Source organism: Thermobia domestica, chromosome 6 (genome assembly GCF_964235325.1).
Source record: "Thermobia domestica chromosome 6, izTheDome1.hap1.1, whole genome shotgun sequence".
Taxonomy (NCBI): domain Eukaryota; kingdom Metazoa; phylum Arthropoda; class Insecta; order Zygentoma; family Lepismatidae; genus Thermobia; species Thermobia domestica.
Window position 1 is genome coordinate 116,545,523 of NC_137459.1, and position 17,938 is coordinate 116,563,460.

General features: G+C 36.0%; 1 protein-coding gene across 3 annotated transcripts in view; it reads left to right on the forward strand.

Moving 5' to 3' along the window:
- Positions 1 to 17,938, forward strand: part of LOC145688161 (uncharacterized) — a 351,061-nt gene that overhangs the window by 168,549 nt on the left and 164,574 nt on the right. Inside the window, exon 1 of one of the 3 annotated variants that reach the window (XM_081761988.1) lies at positions 16,806 to 16,905. The exons of the other annotated variants lie outside the window; for them this stretch is intronic. The gene's annotated coding sequence lies outside the window, so the exon portion shown is untranslated. Of the gene's footprint in view, positions 1 to 16,805; positions 16,906 to 17,938 lie in introns of those variants that run through there. 3 annotated transcript variants of the gene reach the window in all.

Sequence of the window (17,938 nt, forward strand, 5' to 3'; positions counted from 1 at the left end):
ATAATAAAAGACTGTGGAAAGTCCATTACCTGAATGGAACTCATATCGTTGCAGTTACGGAGGCGTTGTTTCATACTCTTCGATGTATTGAAAGTAATTTGTACGGCTGTTAGGAAGTGATTGGGAGAAAATATATGGATTTACAAAGTGTGTGGACCTACAAAGTAAGAGCCATTATTCATTAAATATATAGAACGATTTGCCTCTCGTTTTTTAAAAATATGTTAAAATCATTCTAATCTCTTTTGACGAGAAGACTAGAAAGATGTTCGAAAAAATGTCCAATCATAAATCACACTGTCGATAAAGACTATAATTTTAAACAAGCATAGGTCTAATACTATGGTGTTTTTGAGATCGTGCTTTTTCTTTGAAACATATTAATGAATAAAAGAAGAGCTTGTATGGAAAGATCTCTTGTTGTACATTATGTTGTGGTTCTGAAATAGTCGTCTTTTATTATCTCTCCTATGTCCATGTTAGTATAATATACGCATAGCACTCTGAGACTACACAGCAAAAAATGATCATGTTAAAACAACTCCATTTGTCGACAACTGTTAGTGTGTTGTTTCAACGCCAAGGTCTTCAGCATCCTAGGGAATGAGAAATATCTAGTTAATAACAGTGATAATGTGCATTAGTTATTACTTTTTGTTAGCAAAGATTTATGTGATATATTTGACATTTACACCAAGTAACGTATAATTCCTCTAATCCTTCACAAGAAATAGTTTTGTGAGTGTATGAATTTTTATGATAACATTTATATGAATGAATGTCTTGTCATGTGTTATTCCTGTGTGCACTCACAGGAAAAAGTAACGACTAATACAAATTCTCACTGCCAATTAATAGATTCCTAATACTCCTGGAAGCCAATGGCCATGGTGTTGAATGCTAACAGTTGTAGACAAATTGAATTTCCTAACATCTCATTTCTTGCTGTGTATATGAGACAGAACTTACCTCTCAATGTATGAGCCGAATCATTACTCTAGTTTCTGAGTCATGTAGTCCCAGAAGGTATTGAACGGAGGAAAATGTGTAAAGAAACCACACGTGTTACCAACTTACTGCAACACAGATAAATGGTATTATTCAGGGATTTAGTTATAGGGAGATACCAGGGAAACTCCTTCACTTTGGTTCATTTTTCTTTGTCTCTTGATTTAACTCTGGTTTGGCAGAGCCCCCTCATGGCTAAAGTGGTGAGCTTATGCGCCTTTGGCGTGGAACACCCGGGTTCGATTCCCTGCGGGAGCTGATGGGGTTCGGATTTCACGTTAAATTGTAGGTCTCACATCTCATATAGCCTCGCTGCTCAAACGAACGTTAAGCTGAAAATCAAACCAAATCAAATTATTTTGACAGCCTAGGAGATTCTTAAGTATATTATCCAATGAAATGAGTTAAATATTAATAGAAAGACTTATCGTTGCTTTTAGTACATTAAAAGTATGTTGTATAACTTTATTTTAAACCTTGGTGATAGCTTTTCCAAGTCCCCCCTCATTCTAGGAAATTTGCTAATAAAAATCTGATACAAAAACAGTAATGGCATGAACAACAGCTGTTGATCATTGGTCGGATATTCTCAGACGATTTTTTTGTAGCCAATTCACTGTTGAGATTGATATGATTTAACTAGAAAAGAAAGTGATTAATGAAGATAAATGTAGAAGCGATCACAAATACACCTCTATTTAGAACCTAATTCTTTTGATATGAATTTTGTGCTTGGTCATCCATTGGGTAAAATTAAGCACATAAATTAACATCTCCCTGTTGATGTTTGTAATATTGTTTTCGTCTATTACTTCGTCATTATCACTGGAACGTGTGGGTGGGTGCTTTTAATAACTTAATTTCTTTCGGAAGATTGTTGACTTGAGAAAGTGGAGTCATTATTTAAATTAAAGAGGATTGTGCGCTGGAGGGATAAGTGTAATTAATTTTCCCTACAGATGTTGAGTATTACGATCTTTTGTATATGCTAAAATTTGAACGTGTATTAGTTTCTGATGGTCTTCGTGTGGGGGCTGCTTTTTTCTTCTTACCTTTCCGATGCTAAGGTCTCACGCCGTCAGGTACGAAGCGTGAAATGTTGATCGTACAGCTTCCGAGAAAACACTTTTGTAACGTTCGAGTAGCGTTTACACAGAAATTTGGTCCAGTGACTTGATCGCATTGTGTCCGATTATTCTTCAGTGACTGGCGTAGTGTGGAATAGAGACAGTTACTTGAAAAATGTTCCTCGTCACTATCGGCTAGAAGCCTCTCAGAAACATTTCTCTAATACACCAAGACTTAAATTTAGGAGATGGTTATAATTGGCCTGAAGTAAACCCTATGGCAACAGTTGTAATAATAATAATAGTAATCAAACAAGTGAGTTTCGTTTCACAGTGTGATACTACAGTAGACTTCCAAACTATGGGAATTCAATTCTCAAACTTGAAATAGTATATCTATAACTACTGGTTGGAATAAATTGCTAAAATCAAAGACAGAACCTGCTCCTCAGACGCTGAATCCTTATCAAAATACCATTACTCGCAGTGCCGTACTGTTTTTGTTCTATGGCGATAAATGTTAAAACTTGAAATCCTTAAATTGAACTACTTCCAGTTTGAATAAATGGTTAAGGGAGGAGAGAGAACCTACTCTTGGGAAGCTGAATCGATTGTAAAAAAAAAAAAAAAAAAATCTCGATATTTCTTACCGTTATTGCTCTATAGAAAATCAATATTGAAACCAGAGGTAGTAGTAAATTTCAACCATTTCCGGTTTTGGTAGTGTGTTGCGGGTTGTGATATGTTCTCTTGAGACCCTGAATCGTTTGCATAACACCACTTGTCGCTATCTAAAACAATTCCTGTTCTTTGGAAATACATACTGAAACCGGAAATGGTTAATTTGAACCCCCTTCCGATTTGAAAAGAAGGTTGTGAAGAAGATAGAAGCTATTCTTGGAACGTTGACCCAATTACAAAAAAAAAGAAGAACTACATCTCGATATCTCGTACCGCTTTTGCTCTATGAAAATCAATATTGATATTTGAAGTGGTAGTAAATTTCATTCTGCCGGTTTGAATAGAGGGTTAATGGGAGAGATGGAACCCGTTCTTGGGTCGCTGGATCAATTGTAAAAACTGCTTCTCTTATATCTCTTCCCGTTTTTGTTATATGAGAATCAGTATTGAAACCGGAAGTAGTAGTAAATGTCAGCCACTTACGGTTTTGGTGGTGGGGTGGTGATACGCTCTTTTGGGACATTGAATCGATTGCAGGAGACAGTTTGTCGTCATCTGTTTCCTTTTTTGTTGTATGACGATAAGTTTTGAGACAGGAAATGGCTAATTTGAATCACTTCCGGCTTGAATAGACGATTTACGAAGAAGATGGATGAATCCCATTCTTAGAACAAAGAATCGATTGCAGAAAACCGCATCTCGATACCTCTTACCGTTTTTGCTCTGTCGAAATCAGTATTGAAACCGGAGGTAATATTAAATTTAAACTACTTCTGGTTTTGGTCGAGTGTTCGAAGTTGGCATGGTGGGTTGCTTTGAGACGACGAATCGTTTACAAAAACTCGCTTGCTGCTATCTGTTACTGTATTCGCTCTATGGCGATAGACGTTGGTAACGGAAATTACTAATTTGAACCACTTCCTGTTTAATTAGAAAATTACCAAAAGGGAAAGAACCTATTCTTAGGATGCTGAATCGATCGCAGGAAACGGATCTCGACCTTTTTGCTGTGATACTTGTCGACAGACGCAGTGCTAATGCGTTCACCTCTAGTGCGTGGGGTCCCTGGTTCGATTCCAGCTCCCGCCAAATAAACTTTGTGGTTGACAAACACCGTGTGCCTGAGTTTCCTCTGGGTTCACCCGTTTCCTCCCACTTTCTTGATACCTTTATCATCATCACCGTCTCCTTTAGCCTAGCCAGCGTAACTGTGGAACGTAAAATTCATTTCATTTTATTTCATTTTTGTCGACAGACGGACGAACAAGGCCGTAATATAAGATTTCCAACACTTATGCATAGAATAGTTCGGAAATCTAAACTAAAAGTCAAGGTAAAGTAGTTGTTAAAATGTTCAGTTTTCAGAAGTGAGAATCTTTAATTACTCGAGTTAACCAAACGTAGCGAAAGTTATCGTTATTCATGAATTGTATTTTGATCCCAAATGTATCAACTTATCTTTTGAGTATTCTTTGCCATGTGTGTATTAGTAGCTCGGCCGAACATAATGGTAAGCGCCACTTCCGGTGAAATTGAGGTGTTAGGTGGAATGGGTTGGGATTGTACCATAGAACAGTATGTAAGTAGTTTAATTTCGGAAATGTACTGCCAGGTGGTAGTGGTATGTGTTATTGCATTGCGTGGGAATGTTGAACGTTCTTTTCCAGTTTACTGGAAATTTGAAAATGTGACATACCATTATGTTCCCCCCGAGGTTCTCGTATGTATATAGGCGCGGATCCAAGGGGGGCTATAGTCCCTTCTTGACGCTAAGGTATACACTGGATAAAATGGGCTTCAATCCTGCTTTACACTGGATAAAGCGGCAAACTATGATTTAGTCCCTTCCTTGATCGTATCCTGGATCAATGAGTTATATTTGCGGTCATAATTTCGTATATGTCAAATTGCTGAAGAGGATGTGATTTTAGGTGACGTTGAGATTATTAAACTTTTTGTTGGTATATTTCCTTACATAATACTAACAGATTTTATTTGTGTGGAAGTTTCTTTCCATGGAATTATGCATTACGTTTCTCCATGAGAAGGCCACATAGTTTTCTCCCCTTTGGGGTGTATACTCTCAGATTGATATTTTTTTTCTCTTGATGACCATGATTGTTCGCGAGTAGCTCAATAATCAGCACGCGTTTAGATCCGGTATTCTTAACGTGTTTTTAGATAGGAACCAGGATGGGATTTAAAGGGCTGTAAGTGGGATTAAGTTTCCATTGTCTAATCCAGAGTATGACTTGTTCAATTCACCATCCCTAATTATCCCGTATTTCCACTTTAAAGACAAATCCACTCATTGAACTTAATTCAGTATCAAGGTGATATCCGTTATCATATATTTCTTTTTTAGTTTCTCTTGGCCATAAACCCAAATTCTTCAGTTTTCATCTCACTTTTAATCAATAAAAAATCAGTATCATGAATCTAACTTCAAATTATTGAAAAGTTCCAGCACATTGGAACTTTTTTTTTTTTTTTTAACAAATAAATCTTCAGTGCATTGCTTCGTTGGAAGAAAATCTGCAACAACATGCATTAAATCTAAGCGCGAGAGTGTGCTTAATAAATCAATGGTAAACCATAAAGTTCAAAAACAGTGTCATTCATCTCATCTGTTTAACAAATTTGTGTGCTTTAAAATCCTAATTTTCTTGTAGTTTGGTTTTATAATTTACTTAAGAATGGTCTTGATGTATTCGCTATTTAAAATAATCAGTTTTAAACAATTATGTGATCATAAGCATGCAAGTGTAATGAAGAGGGTATTGCATTTGAGATGTAAAATACTTTCTACTAAATATGTTTCCTAGGGAACAATGACAAACACCTATAATATTAAGACAGTAAACCCACTAAAATCCCTTCTCTGATGAAATTACAAATCACGTACTGGTTGGAACTTACAGGATAGAGCCGTAAGAGTTGAACCGAAAGGTTTTATTTAACTTTTGTCTTACTCTATGCGAGCGACAAACTGCCATGTCAATGTATTTTGGTTATAATAGTTTACCAATGATGATTTGGACTACACGCCATTATGCCTTAGGTTAAAATTTGCTTCCTCATTGATTTACAAAAAAGCTGTGCACAAATTTATTATTCATTCAGGATATGTTAGGAACATTTACAATATATGAGATAATAAGTTTTTTAAAATGTGACTTACAAACTTTGAAAGTCTCTCTTTAGTAATCCTCTAGTAGATTATCTTTAGTATCATCTGCAAGTAAAATACGACATGAAAACCACCCCAATTTGTAGTAAAGTGTTCCTTACGCACCTTGATTGATTACTATGCTGTGAGGGTTGAGATGATGAAAAATAGAAGTGAATGTTAAACCATTCATGGAATCATTAAGAGAAACTGAGTATGAAAATTTTGTATTATTCTACCATGTTCTTTTCAGAATTCTGTTACAACGAGAGATCTTGATTCCCAAATGCTGCACAGGCAAGATAATCCAGAGTTAATAGAATTGCCACAAACAAGTCTTTAACACTTTTAATACAGCAATGTCCAAGGAAGACCGTATTTCTTTGTTAAATATGACTTGCGTGCTGCAAGTTAATCACTTAAAAATGCCTTCCTTACTGGAAATGTTTTTACTTGAGGATAATGAGCAACTATTAATGCAGTTGTACATGCTGTTTGAGATTCAAGGCATATAATTATGCATAATCTCATTGAGTCATTCTATGGGCTTGTTGGCTGAAGAATTCATACTTGATACACTGTAGATCTCAATTTACATATTGCAAAGTCTTGTCATAGTATTGTACTTATTGCGAAAAGAACAATTATCTAATATTTTGTGACTATTTACCTATTGAGGATAACGGCGACAAACTTTTAAGGAATCGCTTTTTAGTTGGTCTAATTGGTAGTGAAAGTGGCATGGTCCTTGCTACAGGTATGTACCAGTAATGCAATGGGTCACGAACTTTGTGACCCGTGACCCGGAAGACCTATTTGGTCAGATTCACGACGTGGTGACCCGGACGGACCGATGACTTAAAAGCGAAAAGTCGTCATACACATAGGGCTATTAATGCAATTCTAACGAACATGATTGCCTCATCTCTCACTGACTTTTTCCTAAATATAATTTTCTTTCTGACTTGTTGTTTGTATCTCTGTGTGTCAAACATTGCATCGAAAGATAAACTATAAAATTTATCAGAACACCAACGCGTCAGAATCACAGGAAGGCTAAGCTGCATGTTTCTCTTATGAAGGATCGATAGAGTTTAAAGATACTGCTGAGCCCAAACAGTGTTATGTTAATTCTTTTTGTATAGACTGTGTTCAAGAACCGCGTATGGGAAGTCGAATAAACATGAAATTATTTTGAGATATTCAAAACAGTACCAAGAACAAAACATATGCCCTAGCTCAAGCAGTGAACGTCATTAATCAAAGTTCTATGGTAACTAGAAAATTGTGCAGTAATTCTGCAGAGCTGATGTTTTGGCCGGTTCAGTCCGGGATACTGGGTTTGTTTGACTCTCTGGTTTGTCCAGGTCACCGAGCCTGAGAAGCGAGACCCAGACCTGGATGACATAAACAAAATCATGACCCATTCTGTCACTGGCACCTACCATTCTAGCAGTATCTCTTTGAGACTAGGAACTACTGAAGGAAATGTAAAAAGTCATGATTGCTCGTACTTAGGATTATGTCACATCTATGTTTTTCATTCGTGAAAAATCCGATTGAATTCACTCCAACATGAATGAGTGCAAATTATCTTCAATAATCGTCAAACAGTCTGAGCAGTCATGGTGCCATGCCTAACAAACACCAGGCCAATGGATGACAATGCAAAGGTTCCCTATAGCATAATGGTTCCGGTGATGCCCCGACTTCGTCCTGTTGTGAGTATGTCGAGCAGCTTATCTCCTGGAAGACAACGGGTTGTGATCCGGCCATTGACGGACGCGGGAGGTATCGTGATTCATCGGATCAGTGTAACATACTATTGCTCCACAGTGACGATGGTCTCGCGTCATTGGAGCCATAATCAACAATGGTGTAGAGTTAACAGTAGAACGCATGGATGTTGTGGGCTACGGAGCTCCATATCCAGCAGTGTGTGATAAAAGAAAAATAATTCTGTCGTCAAGAAAATTATCTTTTAAAAATATACTTATGAATGACTAAAGAGAAAAGCATAGAGGCGTGGAGAAAAGTATGAATGACTAGAGAGACTTCATGAATAATAAAAATTGTTTACACAACATTCAACACTCACTGCTTCCTGAGGAAATAGACATTGTTTTCCGTCGGCTGGACCTCATTGTGGACCAAGATTCATATAGGTTGTATTTCAGGAGGTTCATATTTCAGGAGGTGAATGTGGTTCGGAGAAATATCATTAGGAAGGTTAACTGTTTCTCCATTGGGAATGCGATTCACTGTCAATAAGCTGTTGTAACCTAGGTAACTTTCAGTCACTGCGTCAAATTTTCTTCGAACCGTCTCTCACATATTTTCCGACAGCAGTCAGTTTCTTTCCTGCATCCTTATATACATTCATGGCTTCCAGGGAAAGAAACACAACAGTTTCAAGTTTGTTGATGCTTGTAGCAATCCAACAAAATTGATGTCTATGTATTCCATATCGCAAGCAAGTGTGGGGTCCTTGAAGAGATTTTAAGCAGTGCGTATCGATACAGTTGAGTTCGCTGAAAATGAGTCTAGTAATGATTTGATTTCTTCAGAATGTTCGTGAAACCGACTTGTCCATATCCAAGTGTCCTAACTAGTAATAACAGGTTCCTGAGGAAGTGGTACGTAGCAATTGTTTCTTGTAAACTTGCGCACGATGTGGTGCCTTCAAAAATGCCATTTTTCGTGGAAGAAATAAGTTGATTAACCTCCGGAATCCTGGCTCTCACCTCCTCAGCAACAGAGAACATGTCATGTAAACGAGGTGGATCGAGTTAGGATAAAACACTTTAGTACCATACCAGCTTCTAATATGTATAATGCACTGTTTGTGTACATAGAAACAACTCTTTCTTCTTGTACGCCATTACCAAATCGTCCTATAGTGGAATAATTTGTACACTTCAGAACTTTGCATGCATTGAGATGTGATGTAGAATCAGCAGATAGCTTTCAAACTATGAAATTAGTTACATACCGTCCCAAAGAATCAGTGGTCTCGTGGACTGAAATCCATACATGGAAACTACCTACTTCTGCCCTAATTGATTCTAGAGCTTCTTGTAGGAAACTGGAAAATATCCCTTTCGAAGGGTTGACTCGTCAGGACTTTTAGGATCAGAGTAATTTTCAGGAAATCCCGGAACTTCGGTACTTAAATGTTGTTCCAAGCAATGTTGGTTGCAATAATTGCTTCGCAAATTTTCTTGTAAAAAACATTTAATGAAGAGTCTTCTTGCATCTGGGCCAGTAGGACTTGCCTCTTTTCACTTTGTAATTGTTTTTTACATTAAGTGCGAATATGCTGTTCTAACTGAAACTGCATAGTTCACCTACCTTTTTTTACTACACACCCGACAGAAGAAACAATCTGCCATCAATGGTAAATGCATCATCGACTGCTATCCAAGATTGCAACTTCTTAGATAACGAATAGGCAAGTGAGGCTCTTCCGGCTTTGCACAGTTGAAACACGATTAAATACTGTGAGTCAAGCCAAGGTAACCAGAATTTTCACTTACGAAAACGGGACGCATACGAATCGACTACGGGAAGGGGGGGGGGTATCTGACTTCCCGATTGCATTTTGGGACTCAGCAGTGTTCTGATTTTACAAAATACACAAGTAAGAGTTATAACACACCGTTTCTAACTTTACGTGTACCACACAACAAATAATGGTTCCCGATTGCAAGTTCTAACCAATTCTTCTAACTAGTTGAACACTCAGAATTCCCACTTGAACCACGAACACTCAATTCCCATTTGAAAATTCAGAAGTTCTAGACACGGCTGAACCTTGGCAACGAGTGTTGGTACGGAAGAGAGTAGAATTTCCATTGACGATTTATATTTTGAATAATAATTACGGGACACCTAGGTCATTTTTACTTAAAACGGGGCATTTAGGCGTCCCGTTCGAGAATCAGAAAAAAACGGGACAACGGTTGAAAAAAAGGGACTGTCCCGGCTAAAACGGGACGTCTGGTCACCTTGAGTCAAGCTCTTCTTAATACTCCAATGGTTAAAATGAAAAGTCGAGGAATTATATATACCAAATGGTCAACAATGCTTCAATCAGGATTTGTTATCGCCGGCTGCAAAAATAGAAACACTGACAAGAACGAAGTAGGGATGACAGATAAGTACCGCTCAGCTTAGTAACTTGCAGCGTTCTATTGTTGCTTCTTTTCGTTCGGTACGTGTTGATTGCCGCTCCCTGTTGCGAGCTGGAAACTATAACACCGTCAACTGCTGATGTAATTGTTACGATGCGGCAAATCAAAGAACTGGTATATATACGCACAATGAAGGCAAATTGCATTTTTAAGTTAGCATATTGTCAGGAGATCGGGAGCTGAATATGGGGAGAGAAAAGGGAGAAGACACTGTTTAAATTTTACTTTCCAACTATCACACTAACATGTAAGCCAAAAAATCAAATGATCGTTTAATGTAAATAATGATATTTTATATCTTAAGGATATGTATTATTGAGTAGAATGTGTAATATAATACTTGACTATGACATCCCTACTGACATAATTCGTCAACATTTGTTAATTCCCTGCACATATAAAGAAAACTACGTATATTACATAGCAATCTGAGCTCTACTTCCCAGGGAAGAGAGATGCAAGAAATCAAACTGTAAGGATAGTAAAACAGACAAAATGTGTAATGTTGTACAGAAAACAATTTTTAGTACTTTTTGTTTGCAATCTATTTGTATATATACGAATTACTAACGGTATTGTGAGCTTTATTATTGTTTTGCTCTTAAGTCACGTAATGTCAAGTTAAGCTGGCAAAGTTGAAGTTATTGATCTTGGAGAAAGAGTCTGCCGGTCAGGCTGGAGCCTTTTGCGCCTCTATGGTCTTTCATCAGCGTACGGTTTTTGAGATGTACAGAAAATTTGAGCGACTAAGTGAATTTTTCTGGTATATTTCTTAACAGGGACAAAAAGCAAAAGCTCTGCGAAGAATTCTTTGTAGAATCGCTGTTTATTTTTACGATAGTAAACTAATGCAGTTGTTCTCAACTGGTGTGTCGCGCAGTCCGATAGAATCTGTCGTGAAACTTTAGAATTTAAAAATAATGAATAATTTAATAATGAGTTAAAATCAATTAAAAAAATAAAATGAACTAGCTGAACCTGCGCTCTCTACACAGCGCATCACTCACATATGAATATGAATCATCTTGTCATTCCTCATAACATCTGTGCATGTCCCTTTACAGACACAAGTGAAAGACGTCTTGATAAAAATCGGCAAAAGGGGAGACTTTTTTCGATTATTTTTTCAATATCAGACTGTTTGCAAGATTTGAGCCTACTTCCGGTTGGAATTTCTAATTCATGCATGACCAGTGTTTTCTTTCTTCTTGCATGCAGTATGTAATAATCAAATACATTACATACACAATTAATTATAATGGTAGTTATATGGTGTTCACTGGGCAAAACACTCCAAAAATAAAGATTCATCTTACACTAAAGAAATGGTTGTCCTTCGTTTTTCATTATCATTTGGCCATGAAGCAAACGCCTGAGAGGCATGCAACCCCTCTATACCACAGTGTGGTGTTGGAATGTATAATGTGTAGGATATGATGCTTAAAATGCTACAAGAGCAATTAAAAGCGCCTGAGCTCCAACCTATAACTTTGTCTTTCAAATCTTTCACTTACGGTTGTGTGTGATTTCACGTTTACCAGAGACAAACATTTTAAGTATGTGTACTTTAAATAAATTACTTAAAGAGATCTGTTCACAAAGTTTGTCCTTTTAAATTATTGTTCAAAGCCTTTGCATTTTAATAAGCCTTTTCCGAAATAGATACAAATGAATTGTGCTGCCATCTCTGGAGTTTTTTAAACTATACGTTTGTGGACGTTTATATGTTTGTGGCAAATCCTTTCGACAGTGAGATCTCGGAAACTACAGGGTCTAGAAAGATGACGTTTTCACCGATCGATTGCAAATTTTGCGCAGATTGTCCAGTTCTAATTGAATCTTTAAAAGAAACATGGTCATTATTTATTTATTACATTTTTACGGGTACACTGGAAGTGTTGAAATAAAAAAAAAAAAAAAACTAAAGCATCATATTGTACCTATTATACATTCCAACACCATATAATTGTATATAGGGGCTGCATATCTCTCAGGTGTTTGTTTCATGGCTAAATTATAATGAAAAACGAAGGATAACCATTTCTCCAGTTTAAGCTGAATCTTTATTGTTTGGAGTGTTTTGCTAATGAACACCATATACCACTGACATTATAATTGATTGTATGTATAATGTATTAGCTTATTTTAAAAAGTATAAAACGATAATTATGCCTTTTGTTCTGTATGGTTGCGAAATATGGTCTCTTACGCGGAACGAAGAACATAGATTGAAAGTATTTGAGAACAAGATCCTGAGACGAATATTCGGACCCAAGAGAAACGGGAATAGGGAATGGCGTAATCTTCATAACGAGGGACTACATAATTTATACGGTTTACCGAACATTGTGAGGGTCATCAAATCTAGGAAGCTCAGGTGGACAGGTCATGTAGCCAGGATGGAAGAAAGTAGGAACGCTTTCAAAATCTTAACTGGCAGACCAGCCGGAAAACGACCATTGGGAAGACGTAGGCGCAGATGGGAGGACAATATTAAGATGGATTTAGGAGAAATAAGAATACGAAGTAGAAACTGGATCCAATTGGCTAAGGATAGAAGTCAGTGGAGAGCTTTTGTGAACGCGGCATTGAACCTCCGGATTCCATAGGCCATAGAGTTACTTAGTTTATGTATTTGCTTATACATACTACATGCAAGAAGAAAGAAAACACAGATCATACATGAATTAAAAACTGCAACCGGAAGTAGGCTCAAATCTTGCAAACGGTACGAGATATTGAAAAAGTAAACTAAAAAGATCTCCCCTTTACGGTATCTCTTGCCGATTTTTACCAAGACTTCTTTCACTTGTGACTGCAAAGAGACATGTACAGACAGATGTGAAGAATAACAAGGAAATTCATGCTCATACAGTGAATGATGCGCTGTGTAAAGAGCGCAGGTTCAGCTAGTATAGTGTAAAAGAACTCCAAAAATGGCAGGACAATTCATTTGCATTGATTTTGGAGAAGGCTTATTAAAATAGAAAGGCTTTGAACAATAATTTTAAAACGTAAACTTTATCAAAAAGATCTACTTAAATGATTTATTTAAAGTACACACACTTAAAATGTTTGTCATTGTTAAACGTGAAATTTCACATAACCGTAAATGAAAGATTTGAAAGCCAAATTTATAGGTTGGAGCTCAGGCGTTTTTAATTGCTATTGTAGCATTTTAATAGATAAATTAGTTAAATCAATTTGTACTTGTCAACGTCTCTACTATAGTGTTAAGTACTACATAGAGTCACTATGTTATAGACTATTATAATTTATATTAGTAATAAAAAGAACTGGAGCAAGTATGTCGTAGTGTGGACGCTCAATAAAGTGTATCATTAGTCAAGAAGGATTGCGAACCACTGGACTAATGAATTAACTGTAAGAGATTTTGTCTGAACTTCGGGATTTTATAATAGCTACTTTAGGTTTGTTACAAACGCGAAATTAAACCATTAATTCAAATTGATAGCTCATACCTATACTCTTTGGACACTTACTTGCACATTTTTTCTTTAACTTGATAGAATGACAAAATTATTTTAATCAAAGCCAGTTTTCCAAGAAATGTGAATGCTGGTCGTAATTTCAGATACGCGACTTCTGTTTGTTTTCAAACAGACCTAGATAAAATTTTCTATTATAGCCACTTAATGTTATTTATTATTTTCTACAGTATCACATTTTATCGTGTAATAGCTGTTATTCTCGTGGCAGAATAACACCAAAGACTAAATTAGCAGTGCTTTCCTTCAATTGTTCACATAAATTAAACGTATTTGAGCACTTCTAACTGAATGTAATGTGTGTAAGAGACCAGTAGATTAATTTGAATGAGAATACAAGCGTATACGTTGTAATTACTGTAAAATTGTATTAAACGAAGTGTGCGTGCTGAAACCTACTTCTAAAAAAAAATAGCAACACTATTCAAGCATAAGGTAGAAAATATTTGCTCATAAACTCATTAGAAATTATGTACTTACATCAGCAGTTATGCACGCTAGTTTGTAAAGGATCCAGTGATAATTGAAAATGTATGTTGTTATAATGAGAAACATGTTGAAGTGGAATATCTCGAGAAGACCTAACAACACAAATCTGGTCTGTTCTAGAGATGGCCGTATCTGGATAGTTATCCCAATACTTCCAATTATTCAAACATTTACGATAGAATACATGCTAACCCGATAGTTTGGTCATTCCTAGTCGTTCATGTAATACTATCAGGGTTCAAAACCGTGAATTCGCGCCGAGGGAGGAATTTTGTATTAGGGAGCTGTAGTGTTCTTTTTAATCGTCAGAGATAATAATTATCGTATGTATTCTGTCACCACTGGCTTGTCACTTTTTACACACTGAGAAACTTCGACATACAGCAGTCCTCAACTAAGTTCTTCGTCTTGACATAGCAGTTTTGTGCTTTAATACGATTCATTATTTGCAGATTTCTTTCCCTCTTTTTCCTTCCATCTTGCTATCTATTTCATCCTTCAGGGTATAATTCAGTCTCGCATAATATCACAAATAGTTTCTCATCCAATTTTTGATTGCATCTAGTATTGTTCTCTTCTCGGCTGTTCCTAGCACTGTATCCTTAGTTTTCTGTTTGACCCACCTAAATTTCTCCATCCTTCTCTACACTCTCATTTTGTAAACCTCGAGTCGTTCTTCATAGCTTTCATATCGACCATGTTTCGGCTGTGTATAGTGCAATACTCCTTACTAAGCATTTTATTCCCCCTCCCCCATTTAGTCTGCTACTGCTTCATTTTATTTAACGGAAGAGAGTCAAAGCATGTAAGAAGTGTTAATGCATTTGTCGAGAAATGTTTAAAAGGAAATATCATGCAGGCGATGTGATCTGCGAAATGTGTGTGTATATATACTGGCGTGAATCTGGGATTTCAGTGTATAGGAGGGCTTTGCATCTTCACATGTTCATTGTATTGTAAAGTACTATCAAGTGTCGTAGATAGATCTAATTTTATCCATTGTAATTTGAAACTCAACGGATTGCTGTCGTACTTGTTTGTATTACACACTTTAATTTTTATTTGAAATAATTTGTGATGTTGGAAGAAACACATATTGGTTACATTTCGAAAAATGTAAAATTCCAATATTCCGATATAAGGTACACTCAAATGATACCTAAATTGAGATTTACAGAGTTTTATACCACTTATGTGTACGTAAAGAATTACCATTGTTACAGTTTATTAGCGAATACTTACAAATACAGTTAACCTCGATTAGTCGAATGTCTGTGACTAATTTTAAATACACTAGATACTCATTTAACCGAGTTTAGTGGGACCGGTAGTGCTTCGGTTGAACAAAAATTTGGTTACTTTTTTTTTTTTTTTTTTTTTACATATATACATAGTGCTGTATATTTGTACACAAATTTGAACTGGCAGGTTTCTCTTGATCTTTACAGTAACGTGTGCTAAAAATAGACTGGGATGGGGGAGTGCACCAACACATCGTAAAAATGAGCTTACTCTGATAACTGTTAGGCCAAAACAAATACTATACTGCTGTTAGTGTTTTTAAAAAAAAGTTGTGCACGAGTAAATGATTCTTTAACAACTCGGTTAATCCGGAAAGTCGGTTAATCGGGCTTTGGTTAGACGGAAATATAGTGTATTTTGAAGTAATTTTTGCATTCCGGCGGAAAGAGTATGTTGTAACTCTGTTTTCCCTCCCCATTTAAAATTAACGTTCTGTTGTTCAGTTTTTCGTTATGTCGAAGATTGTTTCATTCTGCGTATGTCAAGCGTTCAACTATAAGCAGAATTTTCCAGAAATATTGTTCTGGAGAATAATAGGTAAGTAGTTTAATTAAAAGCACGTTATCCGGTTTCCATTAATGTATCCTTACTAGTAAAATCGAAGCAGTTGAAGGGGTAGATTACGAACTGGAAGAAAGAACAATATTATAAGGCATCGTTGCTATCACAGTCTTTTTGTAGTACCAGAGATGTTATACCAGAACAAAAGTAACGAAAACTGACCGATTTCTTTTAAAGAGTTACAGTTGTAATTGTATAAATTTCAATTTATTTATACAATGGATAATAGTATTTAATTATCTGTTGTTAATTCGTAGTAGTAGTAGTAGGAGGAGGAGGAGGAGGAGGAATAGTATCACACTACTATCTGTAATAGTGGTAGTGTCACTAACTCAAATATTACTATGTGTACGACTGTGCGATTTGTTCTAGTGAGTGAGTTGGGTAAAATTTTCATTCCTGTATCTCAGATTGTCTATAATTTGCAATATTTTGAAATTTCGAATTTCGATTATACTTAAAAGTTGTGTTCAAATTAAACCATGATATCTAAAGAATATAACTCAGCAGAAGCATTAAGTCTTTTAAAAAGTTCGTACACTGATCAACACGTGATAAGAAAAATATGAAATTGTGATAAAGAAGGGAAAGGTAGTTCTTTAAAAGAATTGTGTTCAGCGGGTAGGGAAAAGGAAGGAAGATTCCTTGCGTTCATGCAATTATTATTTCTTTCTTTTCCCGTATCTGAAGATAACAATTTGTCGCAGTATATTTGATGCGTAAGTTCCAGTGAACAGGTCTATTGTTGGTCGTCGTCTTTTGTCATGGCTGACAAGTCTTCTTGGGCCCCGGAATGTGCTGTCTTCATGGAACGTTCAGTTCTCAATGAACACTTGTGGTGTGTACGAGGGATGGAGTTGTTGCTAGGATCCGCGGCTTCCAGTGGATGGGCTTAGCGACATCCAATTGGTTGCTTCAATAGCCGTGTGAGTATAATCATTCCTCTCCGTTCTAAGTAGTGGCGCGTTCGTCTTTTATTCTGTAATTGGATAAAATGTAGCATTTTTAACCTGATAATATTTTTCGACAAAATGTCTGTAAAAAAAACTATGAAGCGTAGAAAGCAACAGATTTCTGTTTCACTTTGAAATTCATAGCTTATGATAATCATTAATGTAAAAATACATATTTCATTTTTGTCGGTGAATCCATAATGTCATTTTATGTCATTATATGCTTGCAAAATGGCAACGAATATACGAAAGCAGATAAATAAATATGATGTTGAGCTGCACGTTTCCATATTTTCCATTGAGTTCTCATTCGTATCTGTAGTTGTTCTTGAGGACGGTTGCATCATTTCAGATTTTGCTATAGGGGAGGTGGGGAAAAATTCTTTTCTCATAAGAATTTGACTTCTTTTGGTCGGTGTATTGCTATGCAATTGATTAAAACATAAGTATTTTTCAAGCCCAGGGAGGAGAATTGCCCCCTCCTGCTCTTACCAAATGAAACCCTTGTGTGATGATAGCGTGATGTTTGTTTATGTTAATGAACGAAATATATCATCGTATATAATAATCTTGGGTATGACTGTGTACAAAGTGACAGGCTTTGTCATTATATTTGAGATTTCCAGTGTTTGATCTCGTGTGAGTACGTTATTTACACAAAAAAAGAAAGAAAGAAACATCCAATTATTTTAAAGATAAATAATGTTTTTTTTTAATAATTCCTGCTCTGCGAAGATTTTTTTTTTTTTTTTTGCTTAAACTAAAATAACCCAATATTTTGATTGTTCATAAGTTGGTGAAAAGTGAGGAGAATAGCCGTACGCATAATCACACTTAAAGTATTTTATATTAAGTTTATATATATAAAAGATTGACTTTTCCATGTTCTAATATATCGTGTCGTGTTTTTATTATTATTTTCTCAATGATCTATATCCTTTCAAAAATCGTTGAGAACGCACCACATACCAACTTCATCATCATGGACTTAAATAATTGTTAATGA